Below are 27,960 nucleotides of genomic sequence, written 5' to 3' on the forward strand. Positions count from 1 at the left end.
AATATGGGGAACAACCACTTGGCCAACTGACTGGAAGAGATCTATCTTTGTTCCCATTCCAAAGAAGGGTGACCCAACAGAGTGTGGAAACTACAGAATAGTGTCATTGATTTCACATGCAAGCAAGATTCTACTGAAGATTATCCAAAAATGACTGGAATAGCACATCAGCAAGGAACTGCCAGAAGGCCAGGCTGGGTTTAGAAGGGGTCGTGGTACTAGGGATACTATATAGCTGATGTTAGAACAGATCATTTGAAAGATTCAACTTTAGAGGACGAATCTGGCATCAGGATTAGAAGACTCATCAACAACCTGTGATATGCAAATGAAACAACCTGCATTATGCAAATGACACAGCCTTGCTTGCTGAAACTGAGGAGAACCTGAAACATTTTCTGCAGAAGGTCAAGAATTTAGTCTTCAATATGGATTGAAGCTCAACATCAAGAAGACAAAGATTCTCACCACTGGGCCAATTTGCAGCATCATGATAGATGGAGAAGAGATTGAGGTTGTTACCAGTTTCAGCTTGCTTGGCTCCACAATCAACACTCTTGGCATTAGCAGTCAGGAAATCAAAAGACAAATTCCAATGAGGAGTCTCCTGTCCGGGACCCCACCAAAGCGCTAAAGAGCAATGATGTCAGTCATTGTTGTGATTATAGTCATATTAAAATTAAAAGAGATTTTACCAATCACTTTCTTTTGATACTCTGCCAAATATTCAACAGTTACAACAAGATATTGGGAGGGAATGCATATAAATAGATAACTACAGTGTAATAATAAGTTAAGTGTAATAATAGTGGTGTGAACAAACTGTTCAGAAAATATAAATGAAGGTAGGAGTTTCCAAAATATAAAGTTCAGGTTGTGTTGATAGGTACTCAATAATTCTTTGGTTTGTGGATTGTTTTTTTGTTTGTTTGTTTAGTTTGTTGGGTTTTTTTATCAAATGACAGAAATCCTCACAGAGAAATTTTAATCATGTAATGTGGTAAGAATTTGCCAGGTAAAAAGCGTCAGAACTGTTTCTCAAGCAGAGAGAACATTTTTACAGACACAGTTATATATGAGATATTTATTTTAAGGAAATGGCTCATGTGCTTGTTTGTTTGTTGTTGTTAGGTGACATTGGGTCAACAATGACTCATAACAACTCTGAACAACATATCTGAACCTTGTCTACTGCCCCATTCTCACAGTCTTTGAGAGATACTTGAGCCCATTGTTACAGTCACTGTGTCAATCCGTTTTATTGAAGGTCTTACTCTCTCTCTTTCTCTCATCCTCTACTTTTGCCATTATGATGTTTTTTTCCCAAGGATGGTCTTTCCTGGCAATATACCCAATGTATGTAAGACCAAGTTTCACCTCCGTGCTCTAAAGAGCACCCTGGTTGACATCCTCCAAGGCAGAGTTGTTCTTTTGGCAGTCCATGTTATATTCAATACTCTTCTCTAACATCATAGTTCAAAGACATTGATTCTTCTTCTGTTCATTCTTACTCATTGTCCAACTTAAAGATGTATAGGTAGCAATTGAAAATGCCATGGCTTGGGTCAGGTATTCCTTAGTCTTTAAAATGACATCACTCTTTAGCACATTGGAGTAGTCCTTGACAGCACATTTTCCCGATGCAACACATCTTCTGCTTTCTTAACTGATGTTCTTACGGGTATTGATTGTGGATCCAGTGAATATATATCCTTAACAACTTGAATGTTTTCTCCGACTATAAAAATGTTGCCAAATGGGGGGGAGGGGGGAGGAGTTTGTGCGGGGAGAAGGGTGCAACAATGAATGAATGGAATCCCAAAATCTCTGTAGATGTTCATTGAAATGAAAAATAAACAACCTAAATTAAAAAAAAAATGTTGCCCGTAGGTCCAGTGGTAAGGATTTTTGTTTTCTTGATGTTGGAATGTAATCCATATTGAAGACTGTAGTCTTTGATCTTCAACAAGTGTTTCCTCTTCAATTTCTGTAAGGAAGGTTGTGTCATTTGGATATCAGAAATTGTTTATGAGTCTTCCTCCAATCCTCATGCCACATATTTCCTCATATAGTCCAGCTTCTGGAATTACTTGCTCAGCATAAACATTGAATAGAGAACTCTCGTGGCCTAGTATGTAAGAGTTATGCTGCAACCCAAAGCTAAGGGGATTGAATCCACAAGGTGCTCAGAGAGAGGAAGATGGACTCTCTCATCCTGCCTGGTTAATATCCTTTGAAAACCTGCTAGAGGGTCAGCTGTTAATTGATAATAATACCGTGGCTTATATACACAGACACATTGACTAGGTATGGAGAAAGGATACAACCCGGATGCACACTTTCCTTGATTTTAAATCATGCAGTGATCCCTTGTTTTATTTGGACAGCTGCTTTTTGGTCTGTGTCTGTGTTTTCCATGAGTCAAATTAAGTATTTGAGGATTCCCATTTTTCTCATTATTGGATCTAATTTGTTATGATTTACATAGGCAAATGCCTTTGCATAATCAATGAAACACAAGAAAATGTCTATCAGATATTCTGTTATTTAGCCAAGATGTATCTAACGTAAGCAGTGATATCCCTCATGCCATGACCACTTCTCAATCTACCTTTAATTTCCCTGTCAGTGTACTCTTTCAGCTTTTTAAAAATAATCTTCAGCAAGACCTTACTTGCATATGATATTAATGATACTGTTTGATAATTCTGAAACTTGAACTACAAAGTAGGTCAAAACAAAGGGAAGAAATGCTGCAATAAACAAATCCCTATGCACATCCAAAAACTTCTCTAACAGGGTAAAAAGGGAAGCCACAGACTGGGAAAAAATATTTGGTAATGACATGTCTGGTAAGGGACTTATACCTAGAATTTAAAGACTACTTGAGCACCACAACAAGATGAAGGTAAACAACCCAATTGCAAAATGGGCATAGGAAATGGACACTTCACCAAAGAAGACATTCAGATGGCAAACAAGCATATGAAGAAGTGCTCAAAATCTTTTATGTCTAAGAGAGATGCACATCAAAAAAACTATGAGATATCATCTCACCCCAGTAGCAATACCAAAATTCAACAGAGCAGCACACAACAAATGCTGGCAAGGTTGCAGAGAAACTGGAACACTTATTCGCTGTTGGTGGGAGTATAAAATGATGTAACCACTATGGAAGGCAGTATAGTGCTTTCTCAAAAAGTTGTATATAGAAATACCATTTGACCCAGCAATTCCTCTACTGGGAATATACTCCAAAGAGACCATAACTGACATCCAAGCAGATATATGCACACCCATGTTTATTGCGGCTTTGTTCACAATAGCAAAGAGTTGGAAACAACCCAAATGCCCATCAACAAACAAATGGATAGAGAAACTGTGATATATTCACACAATGGAATACTATGCTGCATTGAAAAACAAGAAACTCATGCAATATTATTCAATATTATTCTGGAGGACATTATGCTGAGTGAAATATTTCAGTCACAAAAAGACAAACACTGTATAGTGCCACTATGTAAAATGGGACTGCCATCAGGGTTGGGGGAAACTTAAGAAAAGAGGGGATAAATAATGTATACTATATTGAAACAGATGAGGGAGAGAACTGTTTAAAAGGAATATATAATTAGGTATTATTTTTATGACAAGAGTCCAGAATAAGAGCTGCATAGTAAAGTGGACTTGGTGGGTGGGGGGAGGATTGTATAAAAATGAAAGAATTTTTTTTCTTCAAAGAGAAAAGCGAACTGGGGTAGAGGGATGGGTAAGGAGGAAAGTGTGCAACAGTGTATGAATGGAAATCCAGAGTCTCTGTACATTTTCATTAAAATAAAAAAAATGCTGAAATAAGAGAACAGAAGATTTCAAAAGGCTGCTTGAGAAGACTAACAAAACCAAAACTGTAATAAAATATGCAGAGAGCTAGGGTTAGAAAGCCAAAAAATAGAATATGCTTGGCACTTCTCAAGCCAAAGCCGTTCTCAAGAATTGAACAAATTCAAGCCAGAACACTGAAGAATTCCATGGGCAAAATATTGGATGATGCAGGAAGCATCAGAAGAAAATGGAAGAAGCTATGGAAACACCGCTGCCTCAGCAGCAGATTTATCTACTTACTAACCCCCAGCCATGGCCAATCCCGCCATGTGCCACTGGTCCAAGCCTGAAGATACAAGCCAGCTGACCAGATGGAGATTGGACAAAAAGCCCTCTGCATATATACCATTTATACATCACCCTCGGTGGTGAATCTTTAGGCCATGTCTCCTTTGAGCTGTTTGCAGATAAAGTCCCAGAGACAGCAGAAAACTTGCATGCTCTGAGTACTTCAAAGAAAGGATTTGGTTACAAGTGTTCCTGCTTTCACAGTGTCTTTCCTGAGTTTATGTGCCAGGGTGGTGCCTTTACACACCATAATGGAACTGTGGCAAGTCCATCTACAGGGAGAAGTTTGATGATGAGAATTTTATCTTGAAGTACACAGGTCCTGATATCCTGTCTACGGCAAATGCTGAATCCAGTACAAACGGCTCCCAGTTTTTTATCTGTGCTGCTAAGTCTAAAGCATGTAGTCTTCAGCAGGGTAAAAGAAGGCATGAACATTGTGGAAGCCATGGAGTGCTTTGGATCCAGGAATGGCAAGACCAGCAAGATCACCACCACTGCTGACTGTGGGCAACTCTGATGGCATCTGTGTTTCATGTTTTCTCTTAATCACCAGACCATTCCTTCCATAGCTCCAGAGATCACCCTGCTACCTGTAATGTGCGTGCAGTCTCTTTTTTTTTTAAATTTTTATTATTTTTTGTGCATGTACTGTCAAATAGGATCTGACTGGTGGTACAGGAGGAGATTGCCCCTCGTTCAGAAGAGCATCTGGTGGATTTGAACCGTGTATCTCTGGGATTGCAGTGCAGCTTCTTGCCACTAGTCCACCAGAGCTCCCCGTGCAATATCTTTTAATCTTTGTGCTTTTTCAGTAGTTCCTTGGATTCCATGTTTTCTTTCTTCTCCAAGTTTAGCAGGATGACAGTTAAGTTTATCACTATGAAATAAAAACTAGACAACAACAACAAAAAAGACAATGGAAGAAATACATAATACTGTTCTAAAAAGAATTGGTTAACACAGCACCTTTCAAGAAGTAGCATATGATCAAGCACCGATGGTAATGAAGGAAGAACTTCAAGCTGCACTGAAGATATTGACAAGACAAAAAAGGCCTCAGGAGTTGATGGAATACCAGTTGACATGTTTCAACAAAAGTCACTTTGGATGTGTTCACTAGTCTATGTCAAGAAATTTGGAAGACAGCTACCTGGCCAACTGACTGGAAGAGATGCAGATTTGTTCCAAAGACACATGCTTGTAGAGGGTGGCAAGTCCCAGATCTGTAGGTTATACCTCAGCAGAGACATTTGGGGAGGCCTTTCAGAAGGACATCGTTCTTGGAAGGGTGGAAGGTCAGTGCAGGAGAGGAAGACACTGGATGAGATGGATTGACACAATGACTGTAGCAATGGGGTCAGATGTGTCAGAGATGGTGAGGTTGGCTCAGGATAGGGCAGGATTCAGAGCCATTGTTCTTAGGGTGGCTATGGGTCGCAGTCCAGATGGCACCTAACAACAACAAGTCTGAGTCATCACTAGACAGGTAGAGTGTTATGCTATTTTAGAGTTCATTAGCTTCAAATGTTGCTATGTCCGAATGTGGCTGTTGTGAAGGATGGTCACAGATACGGCTTTGGAGATTGAGGAGTTGAAGATCATCAGCATATGTGGGAGGCCACTGGTTCAAGCCTGAAGATACAAGCCAGCTGACCAGATGGAGAGTGGACAAAAAGCCCTCTGCATATATACCATACAGGCCACGTCTTTCAGGAAACTTCCCTAATCAAAAAGGATGATTGTTTCTTTAGGTTCATCTCTGATTCTGCCTCATTAACAACGTTGTTGTTGTTAGATACGGTTATTGTTAGGAGATCTGTGAAGAACACATTTAAACCTTGCCCTATCCTGTGTCATCCTCACAATCTGATATTTTTGAGCTCACTGTTCCAGTCACTGTGTGAGTCAGTCTTTTTGAGGGCCTTTTTCTTTCTCTAATCCTCCACTTTCCCCAACATGATGTCTTTTCCCAAAGATTGGCCTCTCCTGACAACATACCCAAATTTTGTGAGATGAAGTTTCATCTTCTTTTACTTTTCAGTGCTTTAAACAGTACCTGGCACATAGTAATAACTCAGTAAATATATGTGAAGTGAAAGAGTAGTTTCTAGTCCCCCTATTAGTAATTATTTATTCATATGTCAAGCTGATTATATTTCCCTTTTAAAAAATTTTTTATCTTGACCAAAAGAAAAAAATCCTTTCATTTGTTATGAGTTATAAACCTTGCATTTTTCAAAACACATCCATGTTTATTTTCAACTAGTCTGCTTGTCCTATATCTGCATATATGTATAAATTTCCATTTCTGTATCTTACACTCTTATGTATATGTATACCCTCTTCTTTACTCTCTTTCAGCTATTTTTTGAATCTTGTTTTTATGATTTCTAGACAGACCTGGCTAAGCCCTGGGCTACTAATGGAAAGGCTAGTGGTATAAATCCACTAGACATTTAATAGGGAAAAATGAAATCTGTCTGCTTTCTTAAAGATTTACAGCTTCAGATTACCTGTGGGGTAGTTGAACCTTGTCCTGTAGGGTCACCACGAGTCAGGATGGACTTGATGACAGTGTCTATTTTGATAATTTCAAGATGCTCACCCTACAACCAGTCTTGATAATACTTTACTCACCTTCTCCTCATCTGTTTTACAATATGCCACAGATGATTCTTCTGTTACTTGTTGATGCCTTGCTTTGTGACACTTTAATTTCATTATGTACGATCTCAAGTATTTTTTCCCAGTTTTAATTTTTTTCTATATAGACAATAATGAGTATCTTCTCAGCAAATATGTATCTATGTATGTTTATTTGCTGCTTATTATATGCTTTTAATTTATTTCTTGTATGAGTCTATATGAGGTGGTCATTTATTGAGTCTATATGAGGTAGTCATTTATCTAGTCAATAATACAGCAGATATTTATACAGCATTTACTGTTTGGGAAATACTGTACAAAGAGGGATGCAGTCTGGATTGGGTAGAGCCTAATAGGAGACAGAGATAAGTGAACAATTACAGTCTGAGGAAGAATTATGTATTTGTCATTAGAAGATTTGGACATATTCTTGAGGGAGCAAATTAAAAAGAAAGGACAGCTGGTAAGAGCAGTTGTGAAAGGAATTATACTATAGCATTTGGTGAATGAATAGGAAAGAATTGAATTATGGTACAGGCCTTGGGGAAGTATTTTGTTTTGGAAACCCTCATGAGTCATTATCAATTTGGAAAAACAAAATAAACCAGCAGAAACCCAAAGGAGTCTTAAATGAATTTATAATCCTCAGGGCTGCTAGAATGAAGGGGGAATGGGGATAATCTCAGCTTCATTGTTAGGTAGGTGGATCCATTATGGAAAGAACACATGAACAAATAATTGTTAGGTGAACAGAACAGGATGTGAAGAATGGGAAAAATTTAAAGACTTGGAAAATCTTTAATCACCATAGGACATCTGTGTCTATCTCTGCTAACAGGCTACAGAAACAGAATTCTAGCCAAGAAATGAGAATATTGGGAGTTACCCAAATAGAAAAATGTTGAAAGGCTTAGATTGAACCAGACGAGGGAGAAAAATTGGAAGGAAAAAGAAATAAAGTTGTACTCTTATCAAATTGGATTATATCCAGATACCAAGAAGGAACTAGTAAAACACTGCCAGTGAAATGCACAGAAATCAAGACCTGTTTCTTCTAGAAAAAAATGTGACACAAGCTGAAATGTCAAAATATAAAGAGCAACTGCAATCTGAAAGACTGAAATCTTCTCCTGAACCAAATATCGAGAATTGAGATATACCATAATGAGTATTACTCAGAAGCATCTATTGACTGGCCTATTGTTTTGAAATCTCTTCACTACAGGAGGTATTTTTAAGTCTAAGAGTCTGCTGAAGGAGAATGAATTCCTTATTAAAAATGAAAAACCTTATTGCCCACTCTGACTCATAGCGACTTTAGAGTACAAAGTTGGACTGCCCCATAGGGTTTCAAAATACTTTAATCTTTACCAAGCTGACTGCTACAGATTTCTTTCTTTGAGCAGCCAATGAGTTTGAACTCCTCACCTTTCAGTTAGTGACCAACTACTAGTGCTCCACCAGTGGTCTTCCCCATTTGAACCTTATTAACACCACCTGAGAGGAGTGCCAGGGGCCTTGACCATAGGAATTTGTGCTGCTGACCATGCCTTTCTGGCGATTTCAATCCACTAGAGTCTCTGAGGGAGAAAGATGGGCAGTCTCCTCCTGTGTGACTTAAAGCCTTTGAAGACCAGCTGAGGGAAAGCTATGAGTATTTTTGACTCACTTCAGTTTGAGTTTTGTTATTTCAAGTACAACTTGCAGGATACTGAACAGCTTCCACATCTGTGGTCTTGTATGTCTAGAAACCTTAAGCAAGCATTATTATGTTTTAATTCTGACAAACTGTGTAGGCTTTTAGAAACAGTGTTTTTTTTCCTTAAAAAAAAGCACAGATTGTAAGTTGTAACTGAACTTTTTTAAAAAAAATTTTAATTTATCATTAATTTCAGTAAAATTTATGGAGACTTTGGATTTCCATTCATTCATTGTTGCACTTTCTCCCCTCCCAAACCTCACCCCTAGTACATTACCGTCTAGGAAAAGTAAAAGAAAAATTCTTTCATTATTTTACAAAACCTCCCCCAGGTCTGCTCCACCATGCAGCCTTCACTCTAGACTCCTGTCATGACAAAAATACTTAATCACATATCCCTTTTAAACAGTTTTCTCCCTCATCTGTTTCAATGCAGTATACATTATTGAACCCATCTTTCTCAGTCTCTCCCCAACCCTAAGGACAGTGGCACCATGCACTATTTGCCCTTTTGTGACTGAGATACTTCACTCAGCATAATGTCCTGCAGAGTCACCCATTTTGAATAATATTGCATGAGTTCCTTGCTTTTCAATGCAGCATAGTATTCCATTGTGTGAATATACCACAGCTTCTCTATACATTCATTTGTTGATGGGCATTTAGCTTGTTTCCAACTCCTTGCTATTGTGAACAAAGCCGCAATAAACATGGGTGTGCATATATCTGCTTGGATGTCAGTTATGGTCTTTTTGGGGTATATTTCCAGTGGTGGAATTGCTGGGTCAAGTGGTATCTCTATTTGCAACTTTTTAAGAAAGCGCCATACCACCTTCCACAGTGGTTGCACCATTTTACACTCCCACCAACAGTGAATAAGGGTTTCGGTTTCTCCACAACCTCGCCAGCATTTGTTGCTTCTGTTCTGTTAAATTTTGCTATTCTGACTGGGGTGAGATGATATCTCATAGTTGTTTTTGAATCATTTTTATATATCACAAAATTAAGTCTGTCTAAACAAATAGAGATTTCCAAAGTATCCTTAATTTATAGACATAAACTCATTCAAACATGGAACTTTTGTGCCTTATTGATGTGAATGCAAGTGAAAAAAATATGTAAAATGTACAAGTCTGCCAAGTATGGCTATGCCTGAAGAAACATTTCCTGAAGACATTTGGTGGTGAAATGTAAATGTGTCTTACTTTAAAGTAAGAGTCTTGCCAATGTTATGTGCAGGAAAAGTGACTAGTATGAAGAATCAGACTACCGAGTAGTCACCACACAGAAAAAGAAAATAAACTAAAACAGACTTAAGAGAGTTAATTTTTCTGGTCTTACTGAATGATAGAGAAGGCACCCAGTTATTTTTGGCACAGAATTCAAGGATCTGGCCCACCCTGAGTGCTCTATAAGATACAGTTACTCTAGGCAATGCAGTAAAACAGGACAGATGTGGGTTGGTAGGAAACATCTTCAATCCCCCTTGGATTTGATTCCATGACTATTAGTCATATTTTATAAAAGTTGAAGAACTTAAAATTTAATACAGGTTTTTAAATTAAAATTATCATTACGAACATGTATTTTTTTTTTCTACTATGTTATGAAGTATTTATTTGTTCTGTTTGGATTTTTTAAAAAAATTCTTCCCAAATTTCAGGAAGTCTTGAGGACTTCTGTTTTTGTCAATATGGTAGACTGGTTGTTTAGGGAAATCCTCTGTAGTTTTGAATACCAGAAAAAGCTGGATTTCAAAATAAGCCAAACGCTTATTGTTATGACTAAACTGTAGTCTTTCTCATTTAAAAGAAACCCACAAACCCCTCCCTGAACCCTGTAGGTAAGGCAACATGGGAGGTGGTCCTTATCCTGGATTTCTGATGCTTGGCAGCCTAGAGTCCGGTTGGAGGTGGGAAAAATGCTCTGGACCAAACCAGATGGAGAAGTCACAACTGAATTTCCTGCCACCATATCCAAATAAAGCTGGAACTTCCAAAGCATGCCATTCTTAGTTGCTGGAGGGTAAAAAGAAAGATTGTCCTGTTATATAGGGAGGCTGTGTGATAAGTGCTTTGTCTTCAAGTAGGGTGAGAAGAAAAGAGCTTCCCTGAGAATTTTTTGCCTCAAACCCTAATTCATAAATGTTTGAACCTGAATTTAAACTAGTAGTGTGACATCAGCCCTTCATTAAATGAATGGTTTGGTTTGAGTGGCACTGTTTTGGTGGTACCTCTAAGATCCTGGCAGAAACAAAGGCAAACATTGCTCAATGGAAAATGCTTTGCACCTTCATGCTAAAAAGAATTATCACAAAGAAAATTCTGGCTAAACATAGGCTGACTGCCCTTAGCGCAATTGAGAAGCAAGCACCATGAACAAAAATTAGAGACAGTAATAAACTACATTTGTGAAGCTAGAGATATTTATTAGGCACAAAATAGAAAACATATGTGCTAAGTAATAGAATTAATGACAAAAGAATAAAAGACTTGACCAAATGTCACATTTCTCTGACCAGCAGGAAAGTGCTGAGCGATGATGGAATAAACTGTCAAGACTTTAGTTAAATCGGGAGTTAAGGGGAGAGGAGCTCATGGTGAACTGTTCTCCCAACTTGTACATCCTTACAACTTTTGTTGAGAAGTTTTTCAGTTGTTTTTTACTTTTCTTATATACTGACTTCCACTATTTCTATAACCACATCTTTATCAGAAGACAGCTTCAGTAGGAAATTAAAGGCATCCCAGGCCAGAGTATACATTTAATCCTGATTTCATTCTTTAGTTTACATTCTTTCAACCCAGGAAGCTCCGTCCTTGGTCAGCTTAACCTATACAACCAGACATTTAAGACACAAACAAACAAATAAACAAAACCCCACATACCTGGAATTGGAATATTTTATATGCTGATATTGGATAAACAATGCAGAAATCAAAACAAATGGATACATTTAAAGAAAGCAATTATGAACTGAGATATGGACTTGAAGAAATTAGGGAGAATGTGAATGGAGAGACAAAGATAGAAAATTTGACTGATAGTAAGTAGAACCATGAGGTTATATCAGTATAATCAAGTCAGTGACCAAATTTATATCACCAGTAATGAGACAGATATGAATTGAGAAGGGTATGATATTACTTCTGTGGTATTGTAGATCAGAACAGACTTGAATTTTATCAAGAAGAAATATAAGATAAACTCAAAGCAAGAGACATTCTACAAAATAAATAGTCTGAAATCTTCAGAATTGGTCCTTTGAGATTACAGGGTTTCTTCTAATAGAATGTAATTAGTATATGTCATTTGTAAAATACATGACGTAAGATTGGGGAACTCCAGAGACACAGAGAAAGAGGAGAGAGGGAGGAGAAAGAAAAGGGGGAGGAGGAGGAGGAGGAGGAAGAGAGAGAGAGAGAGAGACAGACACAGTGAGGGAGGGAGACAGAGACAGAGAAAGTGAGACAATATGAGATATAAAATGATTTAGAAAGTTCTCAGTAATCACAGTAAGTAGTAATGGTCTGAAATGGATATTCACTAAAGGCAAAGATTATCTGACTGACTAGAGATAACAGAAGTAAAGTTTAACTTTGTTGTAAATAACTGTTATTTAAGAGCAGCATCCATATGCACACCCGTGTTTATTCTGGCTTTGTTCACAATAGCTAAGATTTGGAAACAACCTAAGTGCCCATCAACAAAAGAATGGATAGAGCAGCTCTGGTATATTCACACAATGGAATACTACGCTGCAATGGAAAACAAAGAATTCAGGAAATATTATACAAAATGAGTCACCCTGGAGGACATTATGCTGAGTGAAATATCTCAGTCACAAAAGGACAAATACTGCCTAGTGCCACTGTTGTAAAATGGGACTGACATCGGGGTTGGGGGTAGACTGAGAAAGATGGGATAAATAATGTATACTGCATGGAAACAGATGTGGGAGAAAACTGTTTAGAAGGGATATATGATTAGGCATTGTTGTCATGACAGGAGTCCAGAACAAAGTCTGCAGAGTAGAGTGGACTTGGGGGGAGGGATTGTATAGCAATGAAAGAATTTTTCTTTTCATTTTTAAAGAGAAGAGAGAACTGTGGGGAGGGGTGGACAGAGAGAAAAGTGCAAATGAATGAATGGAAATCCAAAGTCTCTGTAAATTTTCATTAAAACTTAATAAAAGAAGGGAAAAATTAAAAAAAAAAAAGAGCAGCATCCAGCCCCTAAAAGTTTAAGGATATAAAAAGATTAAAAAATTAAAGGATGGAAAAAGCAAATAATAGCTGAAAGTGAGCTGAATTAGCTCTAGCAATATTTGGCATATAGACTTTAAGGATAGCATTACTATTCTACAATATGTTGATAAAAAGTTTAATAGGAAGATACAATAATCCCGATTTAATATGTACCAAATAATATAGTCTAACAAAAATAATTGACAGAACTACAGGTAAAAATGGACAATCAGTGGAAATTTTTTTTTTTTAATCAGTGGAAAATTTTAACAAAGCTCTCTCAATAATTGATACACCATACAGACAAAATCTTTAAATCTTTGGAAGATTTGAACATTACTTATTTGATTTGTTGTTGTTATTTATGGTTAAGTTGGAACTGTCTGATTATTGGACCTTCCACTGGGTTTTAAGAGGCAGTAAATTGCACAGGAGGAGGTTTCTGATCTTTCTCTTGTGGAGCAGTTGGTTGATTTGAACCGTATGCCTTTGGGTTGGTATCACAGCTCCTTGCTACTAGGCTACCAGAGCTCCCTAAGTCTGACTCAGTGGATATAGAACATATGTCAATACAGAAAGTGTATCAACCATACATGGAAAATAAAAAATAATAATCTTATATTAGGTCCTAAAGAATACCTCAACAAGTTTAAAAGAACATATAAGACATTGCACTCTCTGCAACTAAATTGGAAATCAATAAGAATATATCTAAAATTGTCGTACATTGCACTTCTTGGCCTTTTGGCTAAGATCAAGTGTAAAACCTACACACAATTAGAAGGTATAAAGTACAATTCTGAAAACCCCGGGATCAAAGAAGTTACATAATGGACTCTGCACTCAAACAGAGGAACTGAAGGGACTGTCTGAAAGGAATGTGTGATTAAACCTTAAAGGTATGACAACAATTTGGAACAAGAAGTGAATTGCAAAGTGAATTGATAGAGAGAGAGGAAAAAATGTTCATCATTAAATGAATGAAAACCCAGTCTTTTTGTAAATGTTCATTAAAATCACAAATATTTTTTAGAAAAATAAATTATAATAAAATTATTACTGAGCTAGTAGTAATACAAATGCTGTTTTTCATATGTTGTGAGATATATTGTGTGGAAAAAATAATTCTAGAAGAATATAATTCCATTTATGTAAAGTTCAAGCAAAGAAAACTGTACAATATGGTTGGTTCTATGTCTCGTAGCATTTTAAAGAAAATCCAGAATTACTATTTAAAAATGCCTAAGTGGCATTAAACAATTCTCTCCCTCAAAGTGGTTTCTAGTTGTTCTTTGATGACATTTAGTGTGATTAGAATAGTTATTTGGTAGTGTATCTGTCTTTCCCACTTTAGACCCACTTTCTTTTTAAAAGAATGAAAACACATTTTTTCAGTACTTGACATACTGTGTATAACACATGTTGGTATATCCCATCATGTTGGTCATGACTCAGTAGAGACTTTGTGTTGATCATGACTTAGTAGAGACTCTGTATGACAGAGTAGAATTGCCCCATAGGGTTTCCTAGGCAGTAATAAGTATTGCACTGAATTGCTAAGGAAGACTGTTGTTAGGCTGGTAAGGAGAAAAGTGTATTGCAGGCAGAAGGAATACTATGAGCAAACTTATAGGAGGGTAAAAGAGTTTGGCTTTAACTGGCAATAAGAAGTAGTCAGATCAGGCTAGAGCACACCTGACTTTTAGATAGTGCTAAATATTATGTAGCTTTTTAATACATATTTGTTAGATTATTGGATGACTGATGATTGGGTGTGAATAAGTATAAGGAATGTTGTAGGGAATGATAAAAGATAAAGCAGAAATAGTAGACTGGGAGTGAAGACAAATTTTCCGTCCGAGCCAGTGCAGGGACTTAACAATGTACTCTAAAACAGGAAAGAAGTGTGGAGATTTGACCCAGGTCTTACGGCTCTGGGACCTGACCTTGACTCTCTTGGTTTCAGTCCTGATGTTCTTTATTTTATGCCAGCTCTTCTGACTTGAGGTATTTCAGTCTAGTTGTCAGAATCCAGGAAATGCATCTGACTTTGGAAGGATTCCCTGCATCCTGTGCTGAACTGCTATTCCCAATGATTTTTCAGTGGAAACAGCTGGCCTATCTTCTTCATTCTATTTGATTTCCTTAGCAAATAGAAGTTCTTTTAAAAAGTGTGAGAAAGTTGTATTTTGACCCCAATACAAGGTCAACTCTCAGTACTTATGTGTGGCATCAATGAAATTTTAGTGAGAGTTTTTATTCCTATTCACACTTAACGGCTCTTCCAAGCTTTGTGTCAGATGACTGGCACCTTCTTTGGGAATTCCAAAGTATAAAAGTTGGAGGTGGGATATTAAAGATTATTTTTTCAAAAGAAGATTTCAGCAGCATAAATTTATAAAAATAAAAGCTGTGATACCTTATTAAAGCAAACAAAAAAGTCAACAAAAATCTGTAGCATAGGCAGATGTATATTTATAAATCACTAAAGTAGGGCAAGGTTGCACATAGGGTTGTTTTGAGCTGTAGTAGATTTAATGGCACTCACAAGAACAATTAGACTTCAAGTCAATAACAACAACAAATACAACAACAATAATTAAAAATTCAGTCATTTGTGGTGGCTGAGGAAGAGTTGAAGAGTTATTGAACTTGAGATTTTGGAGTTACTCTTTGAGATAATGAAAAATTTTTGGAAATAAAAAAATGACAGTGGTTACATAATATGAGGAATGTAATTAATGTCTTTGATTTTCTTCCATGAATACATATATATTTATTTCTTACGGTGTAGGATTTTGAATTGGCTGGGATATTTTAGGAGTGAAACTCTATAATCCACATATGTTCATATTTCTGAATTATATGCTTAGAAGGATTTGAAATGGCAGTTTTTTCTAAGTATATTACAAAACGGTTTGCTTTTTTGTAAAATATTTTCACATCCGGGCCTTATATAACTGTTGTTGTTGTTGTTATGTGCTGTCAAGTCGCCTGTGACTCATAGCGACCCTATGTACAACAGCCCTAAACTCTGCTCTGTCCTGTGCCAATCGCACTGTCTCTGACACTCCCATCCCAATTATCCCATTCACTGAATCAATCCACCTCATAGAGGGCCTTCCTCTCCTGCGCCGTCCCTCCACCCTCCCAAGCATGTTGTCCCTCTCCAAGGACCGGTCTCTCCTCACTACATGTCCAAAGTAAGTTAGACGAAGCCTCAGAATCCTTACCTCCAAGGAGCCACCCGGTTTAACCCTCTCCAGGACAAATCTATTTGTTTTCCTAGCAGTCCATGGTATTCTCAGTACTCTTCTCCAGCACCACAGCTCAAAGGCATCAGTTCTCCTTCTATCCTCCTTGGTCATTGTCCAACTCTCTGATGCATAACAGGTGATTGCGAAGACTATGGCCTTTATCAGACACACCTTAGTCTCCAGAGAGACACCACTGCTCTTCAGCACTTGGAAGAGGTCCCTAACAGCAGACTTTCCCATGGCAATGCGCCTTTTAATTTCCTGGCTGCTGGTGCCAAGACTGTTGACTGTGGAGCCAAGCAAACTAAAGCTGTGTACAATCTCAATCTCTTCACCATCCATCCTGATGCTGCCAAGTGGTCCAGTGGTGAGAATCTTTGTCTTCTTGACATTGAGCCTCAATCCATATTGGAAACCACTTTCAGCAAGCAGGGTTGTGTCATCTGCATAACGCAGGTTGTTGATAAATCGTCCACCAATCCGGACCCCACATTTCTCGTCATAGAGCCCAGCCTCCCGGATAATCTGTTCTGCATATAGGTTGAAAAGGTATGGAGATAGGATGCATCCCTGGCGTACGCCCTTCCCAATTTTGAACCATGCAGTGTTCCCTTGCTCTGTTCTCTGTTCTGACGACTGCCTCCTGGTCCAAGTATAAGTTTCGCATTAGAACGATCAAGTGTTCTGGGATTCCCATTCTTCTCAGAGTCAGCCACAGTTTGTTATGATCTACACAGTCAAATGCCTTTGCATAGTCAATGAAACACAGATAGACATTCCTCTGGTATTCCCTGCTTTCAGCCAAGATCCATCTAACATCTAAACTTTATTTTTTCTAGTTGTATGTTTTATAACTTTCCCTAGCTGTTCTCTTTATATCATTACTAGTACTCTGTATTAGAAATACTGTTCTGTGCAGTTGAGTTGGAACTGATTGATAGGTGACCCTCTGGTAGATTTTTAAAGGCTGCAAATCAAATGAGAGGATATTGTCCATCTTTCTCCCATGGAGCAGCTGGTGGATTTGAATAATTTTTGGATTGGCACTGCAACTTTTTACCCATTGAGCCACCAGAGCTCCCTCATTATAAGATGTTTATAATTATAAAAAAGTTGTTGTTAGGTGATGTTGAGTCAAATAATGACTCATGGCGACTCTGTGAACAACAGATCCCAACCGTGTCCTATCCTGTGCCAGTCTCACCATCTGACACACACAAGCCTGTTGCAGCAGTCCACCTGTTTGAGGGACTTCCTGTCCATCGTTACTCCCCTGCCTTTCCAAGCATGATGTCTGTCTCCAGCAAATAGTCTTTCCTTATAAACATAATTTATCTTTATCATTCTCAGTTGTTGTAATGTGCCATCAAGTCACTTGCTACTCATAGTGACTCTGTTACTACAGCCCTGAAACCTGCTCTATTCTGTGCCAACTTTACTGTCTCCAGCACACCTACCTTCATTACCTCAGTCTCTGCATCAATCCATCTCATCGATGGTGTCCCTTTCTTTCTCCATCCCTCCACCCTTCCAAGCATGACATCCCTTCCAAGGACCAGTCCCTCCTTGCAGCATGCCCTAAGTATGTGAAACAAAGCTTCAGAATCTTTGCCTCCAAGGAACAGCCTGGCTTTACACTCTCTAGGATGAACCTGTTTGTTCTCCTGGCAATCCGTGGTATATTCAACACTCAGAACCACAGCTCAAAAGCATCAATTCTCTTTCTATCATCCCCTAGTCATTGTCCAGCTTTCTGATGTATAGCAAGCCATTGTGAATACTATGGATTGGATCAGGCGCACCTTTGTCTCCACACTGATTTTGTTGCTCTTCAGTACTCTGGAGAGGTCTCTGACAGCTGGCTTTCCCAATCCAATTCGTCTCTTGATTTCCTGGCTGCTGGTACCAAGAGTGTTGATTGTGGAGCCAAGCAAACTAAGCTGTTAACAGTATCATTCTCAGTACACTATTAAGATAATTATCATGTTTCAATTTTAAGGTAATGAGGAAGAGAATACTGTCTTTGTGGAGAGTGGGCTAAATTGTTTAATCTTTAGAATCTTTTCCTTTTGAATTTCTTCTTCCTTAAAGAAGTGTTTACAAAAAGATTCATACTTGATCATACTAGAAGCATAGTTTTCATTACTAGCCTGTCCTGATCTTTTGTTTTAGTGTTAAGTTTGTGTATATATGTGTTAATTTTGTACCTTGAGACCATTTAACATGGACTTCTAATTAGGATACCAGTCATTGAAATGAAGGGTTTGGAGTTTATCTTTCAATATGACTTTCCTAGTCATTAAATTTGACTTTGCCATAGGGGTGAGCAGGAATATGAAAAAAGGGTATGTTAACCTACCCACAAGGGGATTGACTAATTTCACCATTAAATTGAGTGGATCCAGTAGTAGAAATCTCACTATCAGGAGAGCCTATAGGATCAATAGCTGTAGTCGCCACAGCAGAGAACCCTAGACTTGACATGAGAGAGAGAGCACCAGAGACCTAATGTAAGATGGGATCTTGGAACTGCTACACCATTGGAACCAGTGCTAAAAGCCTTTCCCCACATTTGTTGGACAACTAGGGGGTTGGGAGGAGTATAATTCACAGGATTGAGGACTTTGTAGCACTGGCCTAAAGCCACGAGGCTCAACGGTGAGGTACCTGCAAGCACATTTCTGAAGCTGTTCTGACTATATTCTGCTACTAACCTGGATTATAACCTTTTTATTTCCCCAGTATGGTTCTGTGTGGTCTGTAAGCTATTGCTTGGATTTTGGGCACAATAAAGCAGTAAAATTGGTATGGAGATGAGTGGAAAGAGGTACAGGAGCATGTGGGACATGTCTGACCTCATGGGAAATGGACTTAAATGTTGTTAATGCTGTTGACAGGGACAGTTCCCCTTTGTGAAGGTGGTAAAGATCAGATATGGGCATCCTCATGTGGCCCTTGCTCTTTTTACAAAGGTCCATTATCGTCCAATATGAACTAATCTATTTGTGTACAGACCCTTTTCCCAAATAAGATCACATTCACAGATAGTAGGGGACTGGTTAGGACTTCATCATATTTGTGGCGTAGGGGTGCATATATTTCAACTCACAACTTCTTTCTTTTCTGCAAATAATAAACCACCACCTCAGGGAAGTTTTAAATATGTTAGGTCTTTAAAATATTAATTGCTGGAAACAAACTTTGCTTTTTCCTTGTTTTTTTGTGAGTTAAGTATTGTCCCTTCACAAAACTGAAAGCTTTGTTTGAGACATCAAACTTGGATGAGGAAGGGTAAAATCATATTACAGCTACCCTGTGGTTTTCTTATGAGACTCTCTTATGAGGAAAAGGTGGCCACCGAGCATATGGCATTGAGTTTGAATTGTCTGGAACTAGTTAGAAATAAAACGTTTTTTATTCAAGCATTCTCAGTTTGTCAGCCTTTCATTATTTTATAGGAAGAATTCTAGCTTCTTATCCTGAGATGAGCCTGTCCCCAAATCTGGCTCCAATTTTTTTTTCCTATTTAGCTGCTGAGCACATTTTCTGTATGATATCACTATTGGCTGTAGGTTAAAAGTTAACTGTATAACCTAAATGTCAGAATTCAAACCACCAAATATACATAGTTTTATTCAGCCAGATTTTAAAATAAAATCTAATTCAAGTTCTTGGCTAAAAGTACTTTCCACATTTATCAAACTGACATATAAACTGAAGAAATACAATACATTTAAATACCAGGTGTTATTGAGTCTGGGAGAGTGTGAGGTAGCAGGGCCAAGGGCAGTCCTTTATCCAAACAGTCTAATTTATTTATGTTTCTGAAAACAGTCTTTTAGCCTCTGTAAATTTCACCCTTTGTTTGAAAGAAAAAAAAACAACACAAAAAACCCACAAAACCCTTTATCAAATGTAGGACTGGATTTTGAGAGTATAGACTATTCTGTTGGTGATTTTTCTCTAGTTTTGTCTTCATGTAAGTTGTACATCGGAAGCTTTCCCTCTAGTTTCATTTGTTATAGTGAAGATACTGATGCTTGAAATTACAAACCCGTATCTCTTGCTAACTTCCCACTTTGCGCACCAACTGTAGAAAAGAGAGCAGAAGAAGCTGCACTGCAATCCCGAAGGCGTGTTGTTCGAATCCACCAGATGCTCCACTGGAGAAGGAAGGGAATTCTTCTCTTGTGCCAGTTGGATCAGACATGATGGTACACAATAAGGGAAAAAAATGCAGACCATGTGGAGACAACCATGTTTGTGCTCTACTAACTCCATGAGGGTGAAGAGGCCCCAACAACAACATCCATAACACACAACTGATTCTCTTGAAGTCACATATGTTCCCTCACTCCCACACCCACTTCTACTAATTCTAACCCCTCCCAAGGTCTCAGTGCCCTGCTTCTGGGGCCACTGATTTACTGCAGCGGCCACAACTCACAGAACCATAATCACATTATGGGGCTTTTTAGAGAAGTTAATAGGTTATAATTCAGGTTGGAAACAGAATCTCGTTCTTCAGTCAGGACAGTTTCTCAGGCACGTTTTGCCCTTTAACTGTTAGGTGTTATAAGACTCTTGGTCTTGCCAATTATGACATCTCTTCTTTAGTTCCTCCAGTAAGCTTGGGCAAAGGCTTCAGCTTTGTGGGATGGCAGTCCTAAGTCAGCTATGTCTTACATTAGTGTCTGAGTCTCCGCATCTGCAGTCTCTCCTCTGTTGTTCTCTCTCAAGCAACAATCTGAAGGATACATGCTACATTATCTGTTTCTTCTTTTTTGCTCATAGCAAATTCCGGTTTTCAGTCTCCAAACTTGCTTAATTTAAACCTGGTAGGATGACAAGACTAACCAATCCTGTCATTAGTAGCCTATATACCGTATTTGTATATTCCCATCTAGAAGATACTTTTCACTTCATTTTACTCATTAGCAGAGTCTTACCCAGCCATGTGGTTGAAGGTCCAAGCCGATGGACTAGGAAAACCGTTTTGGCAATTGACTGCAGTTTGGATTTTGAGGGTATGGAAAATAGTATTGATTTTCTCAAGTTTTGCCTTCATGTGAGCTGTATATAAGGGGCCTTTATCTTTCATGCCCTGGCTATCTTTCCCTCTTAAGTTGTTACTGTGAAGAAAATGGTGCTTAAAATTACAAATCTATATCCATTACTAAATTCCTTTTTCTCCCTGTTTTGAGTCACTGGATATTACTTTTAAAGATTAAAGGAGCTAGAGATTAGTGGATGGATGGTGGGGGTGAAGGAATAGCAGGGTGCAGTGGGGACTTGAGGCTGATAAATGGCATTCATTAGTAGTAAATAATTATGTAGACTATAATGTATATGAATGATTGTATGAAATTCAGTGTATTTGACTGAAACACAATGTCTATGAATGATTTTTTTAAAAAAGATAAAAGGGAATGATTTGGCAGCTTTTGCTACTTTCTATTTTGTGACAAGAGGATAATGAGAAACTTGACTAGATAAGAAAACTGGACTTTGACTTTTTATAGGCTACAAATCTTAACATAAAACAAGAACCAGTGGATAACTTGTCTAAAATGTCTTTCTCTATTACCATTTACCATATAAATATGAAGGAATAAGCTGTTTACTTGATAATAAATGATGGTCTAGTCTAATGTTAAGGTGGCCTAGAAAGTTGGAACTTTTGGATGGATGAAAAATATACATATTACTATTGTGTATCATTTGGGTTTCTAGACAGCTTCCTCTAGATGCATTTTTCTTTTACAGTCTCTAGATTTGGACTCTTATCATTTGAAACATATTTCAAGAGTCATTCTGCAAATTGCTTTTTACTGAGCTTGAGCTAGTGTAATCTAGGTTTGCTGTGATGCTGGGCCTTGCTATAACAGTTACCCATGGTGGACAGTGTTTAGCAGAGCTCACAGTTTAAGACAGGTTTGGAAGCAGGAGTGTCATCCATTTCCTAAACCACATGTCCATGGAAACGCTATGAACTTGGAGAAATGACAGTCGTTTATAGAAAGACTTCAGATCTTTTGTTCATAGGGTCACTATGAGTCATGATCAATTCTCAATCAACACAACAACAGGGCTAGTGTAGTTGAATTGACCAGTTAGAGGTTTTTGATACGTTTTGGTATCTCTGTGTTCTGAACATAAGTTGACATTCATGAATCATGTCCATAGTCATGACAATCCACAGTCAGGATTTATCTCGATCCACAACCTAAGGACCTGGAATTAGGGAGTGTACAGAGTACGTATGTGCTGTTTGACTTGCTTTCTCAGCATCTTTCACTAGAATTCTCAGGAAGACAGCATATTTTCTTCTATTTTCAATTCCTATTCTTCTGGTAAATTTCTAAATGAGAGACAAATGGTCGGGGGGAGCCTATGAATAAGAAAGTAATATAATTAGTTCTAGAATAATCTAGGTTGACTATATATATGAATAACATCAGTGCTTGGTAAGAGTAAATATTTTTATATAGCTATTGTGTTTAGTATTTATTGACAATATGCTATGTACCAAGTACTAGTCTCAACGGTTTATATGAATGTATTACTTCTAAAACCACCAGATATGTGTTGTTATCACCATCTTACAGATGAGGAGACTGAAAATACAGCTGGTTTGGGGCTGTGCAAAGATTCACATCTAGGCAGTCTACCTCTGAAATAGTCATAGAGTGGTGGCCACTTAGACAAAGAAAAGGAAGTTAACTTTTGCACACAAGAATTAACACTTAAGAATTAAGACTTTTCGATCCATTAACTTTGACCATTCCCTTAAAGGTTAGAGTTGACTCTGAAGGAGAAAGTGTTTGTTTTAGAAATTTATTTTATGAATGAAGTTTAGCGCTTTGTTGTTTTGGTATTTGGATGATCAGAGGGTGCCTTCCTCAAGTGAGGTGACTCCAGAGACCTGTTTACACACAGAGTTTTCCTAAAATATATAGTGTACTAGTTATCTATTTCTGCATAACAAGCCATATACAAACTTAATAGTTTAAAACAACAGTAATTTACTTTGCTTAAAAAAATTGTATAATTTGGTCAGAACTCAAGAACGATAGCTTTTGTTTGCTTCATTGTATCAATTAGGGAAGGTGGTTTGGAGGATCCACTTTGAAGATGACTTGCTCACATAGGGAGCAGATTGATGCTGACTTTCCTCTGGGACCTAAGCAAGGCTATGGTTTGGAGTGCTCAGTTATTCATGTGTTCCCTGCACAAGTTGCTTGGGCTTCCTCATTGTGCCTGGATTCCAGGAATCAGCATCACCCATTAGAATAAACTTACTGCCATTGAGTCAATTCTGGCTCACAATAACCCTATCAGACAGACTAGATCAGTCTCAAAGGGTTCTCAAGGCTGGAAATCTTGTTTCTTCCCAGAAGCTGGTAATTTGTGGCTCTGAGTACTACTAGTTAGAGGGTTCCTTTATTTTAATTTGAAGATCCATTTCTTTATCCAGCCACCTTTCTGTTTCTAGCAAATTATCACAGAGTTTTGCATTGGCCTGCAAAAGTCATCAGTTTGTGAACTATTCAGTATATGGTAAATTAAAAGCTTTTTCATGATTTGGAGAATTTCCCTAACAACTTCCAGTTTTTTACTCATATAGCCTCAGTTACAGTGACAGCTGACGACATAATTTTCTGTTCCAGATCTAGAGACAGTGTAATAATGAATTTACTGCCAGCCATTCTTGAGTTGTTGATTGTTGTTGTTGTTATTGTTGTTATGTGGCCGTCGAGTCGACTAGGACTCATAGCAACCCTATGAGCAGTAGCTCTGAACCCTGCCCTATCCTGAACCAATCTCAGTCTCTGATACATCTGTCCCCGTTGTCACAGCCACTGTCTCAATCGATCTCATTCAGCATCTTTCTTTCCTGCACTGACCCTCCTTTCTAAGCATGATGTCTTTTTCCACAAACTAGTCCCTCCTGGTCATGTGCCCAGAGTATGTGAGATGGCGCTTCAGAGTCCTTGCCTTTAAGGAGCAGTTTGGTTTCACCCTCTCTAGGACAGACCTAAGTGTTTTCTTGGCAGCCCATGGTATGTTCAATACTCTTCTCCAGAACCACACCTCAGAGGCATCGATTCTTCTTCTGTCATCCTTAGTCATTGTTCAACTCTCTGATGCATAGCAAATAATTGCAAAGACCATAGCAGCCCTATGAAAAATAGCTCTGAAGCCTGTCCTGTCCTGTCCTGAGCCAGTCTCACTGACTTCTATACACCCATTGCCCTAGTCACTGTATCAGTCTATCTCATCTGGTATTTTCCTCTTCTGTGCTGTTCCTTCACCCTTCTAAGCATGATATCCTTCTCCAAGGACTGGTCCCTCCTGGCCACCTGCCCAAAGTTTGTGAGATGGAACTTCAAAAAGCCCAGCCTCCAAGGAGAAACTTGATTTCACCCTCTCCAAGACAGACCTATTTGTTTTCTTTGCGGTCTGTGATATTTTCAAGACGGTTCTCCAGTATCACAACCCAAAGGCATCGATTCTTCTTCTATCATCTTTAGTCATTATCCAGCTCTCTGATGAATAGCAACTAATTGCAAAGACCATGGCCTGGATCAGGCACACCTTAGTCTTTAGACTGACATCATTGTTTCTCAGTACTCTGGAAAGGTCCCTGACAGCAGATTTACCTAATGCAATTTGTCTTTTGATTTCCTGACTCCTGGTGCCAAAAGTGTTGGTTCTGGAGCTGAGCCCTGGAGTATAGTAGTGTAAATTGTTTTAGAAGTGTGAGAGTGTTTGTTGGGGTTGCCTTTTAAATAGAAGGAATACTGTCAAAACCAAAGGTGCCTGATTCAGATTATGGTCTTTTCAGTCACTTGCTATGCATCTGAGAACTAGACAGTGAATAAGGATGACGGAAGAAGTAGTGAGGTCTTTGAGCTGTGGTGTTGGAAAAGACTACTGAATATTTCAGGGACTGCTAATAGAACAAATGGATATGTCTTAAAGAAAGTACAGTCAGAATATTCCATGGTGGCAAAGATGATGAAGCTTCATCTCACATACTTGGGGCGTGTTTTTGAGGGAAGCTATTCCTTAGAAAATGACATCATATATGGAATGGTTGAGAGTCAGAGAAAAAAGAGGAAAGGTTTCACCTGGATGAATTGACACAGTGATTGCTACATTGGGCATGAGTAGGCAAGAAATAATGAAGATGAAATAGCATAGGACAGGCTTCAGATCTGTTGCTTATAGGTTCACTATGAGTTCCTTGACTCAGTAGAACCTAACAACAACAACAACAGCCTTACCTCAGAGAGCTCTGGTGGCTTATTAGTGAGGAGCTGCACTGCCAAACCAAGACATATGATTTGAATCCACCACCTATTCCTTGGGAGAAAGATGGGCAGTCTCCTCTGGTGCAATTTACTGTCTCTGAAAATCCACTGAAGGATCAGTTAGTTATGAATTGATGTTGACTAAATAATCTTAACTGGGGTGGGTGGAGGGAAAAAGGGAAGAGGAAAGAGAGAGAAATCTCAATTTCACTAACCACAGACAGAGGTTAGAATTTATTACACATCACTAAATGGAAAAGAATCACACAATGCTGGAAATTATGCCATTTGAATCTCAGGAAGACCTTGTATAATGTTTGCTATTTTCCCAAATCTACATGCAAAGAATTAGAGATTTGGAGAAATGAGTCATTACCCAAAGCCACTCAAGACTTTTCCAGGGCTTTGAAAGCAGGGAGTCTCAGAGTTACTCCTTTGAGTTCAGATCTGCTGAGTTTTCTGCCGTTCCTACTTTAAGATCTGAAGATCTGTACCCATTTAGTCTTAAAATAATTTCAGTTTTGCAAGCGCAGTTTTCAGAGCGGTACAACCACAATAGCAAGTGTAGTTCCTTTGGGAAGGAGGAACAGTATTATTCTTACCTGCTGAGGTGGCTTGCATTTAAATTTGATAGACTTATTCCATAAGAACTAGTTTGTTGTGGATAGAACAGACTTGGAAATGTGTCATTTTTGTTCCGCTATTTGATGTGAAAATTGAGTTTTTGAAAGGATTTTAAGGATTAAGCGGCATTATAAATAATATAAAACAGTTGTTAGTGTTTAGAATTTTATAAATGAAAAAGTAAAGTAACAGTCTTCATGGTACTTTTCCCAGATTTTGGGGGAAACTGGAATAATTTCTTATTAATCTGTGCTTTTCAAGCCCAGTGACCCATCATATGAGGAAGGATCATTGATGTAATTATTTTGAGACTTAAACATTTATGACTTTCAGAATAGCATGTGTCTGCTCAGAAATACAGAGATGCTTCTGATTTCTTTTTTTTTTTCTTGTTGTGTACCGTCAAGTCAGAGCCGACTGGCACAGGAGGAGATTGCCCCTCTTTCTCCAGTGGAGCATCTGGTGGATTTGAACCATGTTCCTTCGGGATTGAAGTGCCCCTAGGCCACCAGAGCTCCTTGAGGCTTCTGATTTTTTAATTTTATTAGTTTATTTAAACACATCGAACATGTCCATTTAAGCTAATTGGTCTGTTAAATTGATTTATAAATATGTTGTGGTGATGATGTTGTTAGGTGCTGTAAAGTTGATACTGACTCATAGTGAAAACCCCTGAGACGATAGTTTGCCCACAGAGTTTCCTAGGCAGGCGTCTTCATGGAAGCGGATTACCAGGTCGCTTCCGTGTTGCTGCTGGATGGATGGGAACCACCAGCCTTTTTCTCAGTTAGCAGTGGAACACTTAGCTGCGGGGTCACCAATAAGCCTTTATCTATTTCATGAACTATAAATTCTCACTGTAATAGTAACCTTTACTATGACTAAGTCAATTTTTTTTTTTTTTTTGGAACGCCTTTTGGAAATGTAAAGAGAAAGGATATAGAATGGTGCAAAGACAAGTCAAGAATCTGGAAGTTCATAGCAACAATTTTCTTTATCCATCTGATTCTTACAAGGACTGTCATACTAGTATTTGTGCTGTCACAGTTGAGCTAAGACAGTATTGAATTCTTTCAGTGAAATAAAGCACTTTCATGTATTTTTAAATGTTAATAAAACCATGAGAAATGTAAATTAAGTTATTCAGATACTTAAAATTAGTTTCTGTACATTATGTCATAGTTTTCAGGCACTTAGGTAGGTTTTTTTAGCTTACTTGTACAGTCAACTTGTCTGTAATGTACCTTAAGGACATTTCATTTAAAAACATCTTTTTAAAAAGTGATTTCTAGGAATAGGATGGTGGTGTAGTAGTACCAGAATTTTTGCCTTCCCTACTAAGACACCTCTGTGGTATTTTTTTTCAATGAAGGCATGAATGTTGTTATGATGCTAGAGAGATCAAAACCGGCTAGGAAAAAGACTTGACAATTTATTACTCAAAATCATTCTGTATAAGCTCTATGTATTTCAGTGGTCCAATCCCATGGTGCATGGATGCTGTGTGGGTTGGTAAGTGATGAAACAACAGCATAAGGAAAGTGGCCAAATAGCAATCAAAACCAAACTCATTGCTGTCATGTTGGAACTTTCTTATAGCTGACCTTCCAGCAGGTTTTCAGAGGCTACAGATCGCTTGGGAGGAGAGTGCCCATCTTTCTTCAGTGAAGCAGCTGGTAGATTCTAACCCTGAGCCTTTGGGTTGGCAGCACAACTCTTTACCCACTGCACCAGTGAAAACTTAAAGAGATTCTTTGCAGAATTTAATAAGGGCATCACCTTTTAAAAATGTATCACAAGTCAATAGATAATTTTTATTTTGTTATTCTGTGTAACTGAAATTTTATAATATTAAACTCTGTAAAAGCTATTGAATGAGATCTGAGTCTTTTGATTTTACAAGGGTAAAAGTAATTTCAAGGCCTCAAATCTGTTCCTGAGATGATTCTGAAATTCAGGTGATATGAAATCAAAGTCATATTTTGGCTCCTGTG

At 38.1% G+C, this 27,960-nt stretch overlaps 1 protein-coding gene and 1 pseudogene across 1 annotated transcript in view; both read left to right on the forward strand.

Annotated features, from left to right (window-relative positions):
* Positions 1–27,960, forward strand: part of ATF6 (activating transcription factor 6) — a 353,926-nt gene that overhangs the window by 112,150 nt on the left and 213,816 nt on the right. The window lies entirely within an intron of this gene.
* LOC102872545 lies at positions 1,442–4,693 on the forward strand (annotated as a pseudogene).

The sequence above is a fragment of the Elephantulus edwardii genome, unplaced genomic scaffold, assembly GCF_000299155.1.
Source record: "Elephantulus edwardii isolate Elephantulus edwardi_28Jun2011 unplaced genomic scaffold, EleEdw1.0 scaffold00057, whole genome shotgun sequence".
NCBI classification, from domain to species: Eukaryota; Metazoa; Chordata; class Mammalia; order Macroscelidea; family Macroscelididae; genus Elephantulus; species Elephantulus edwardii.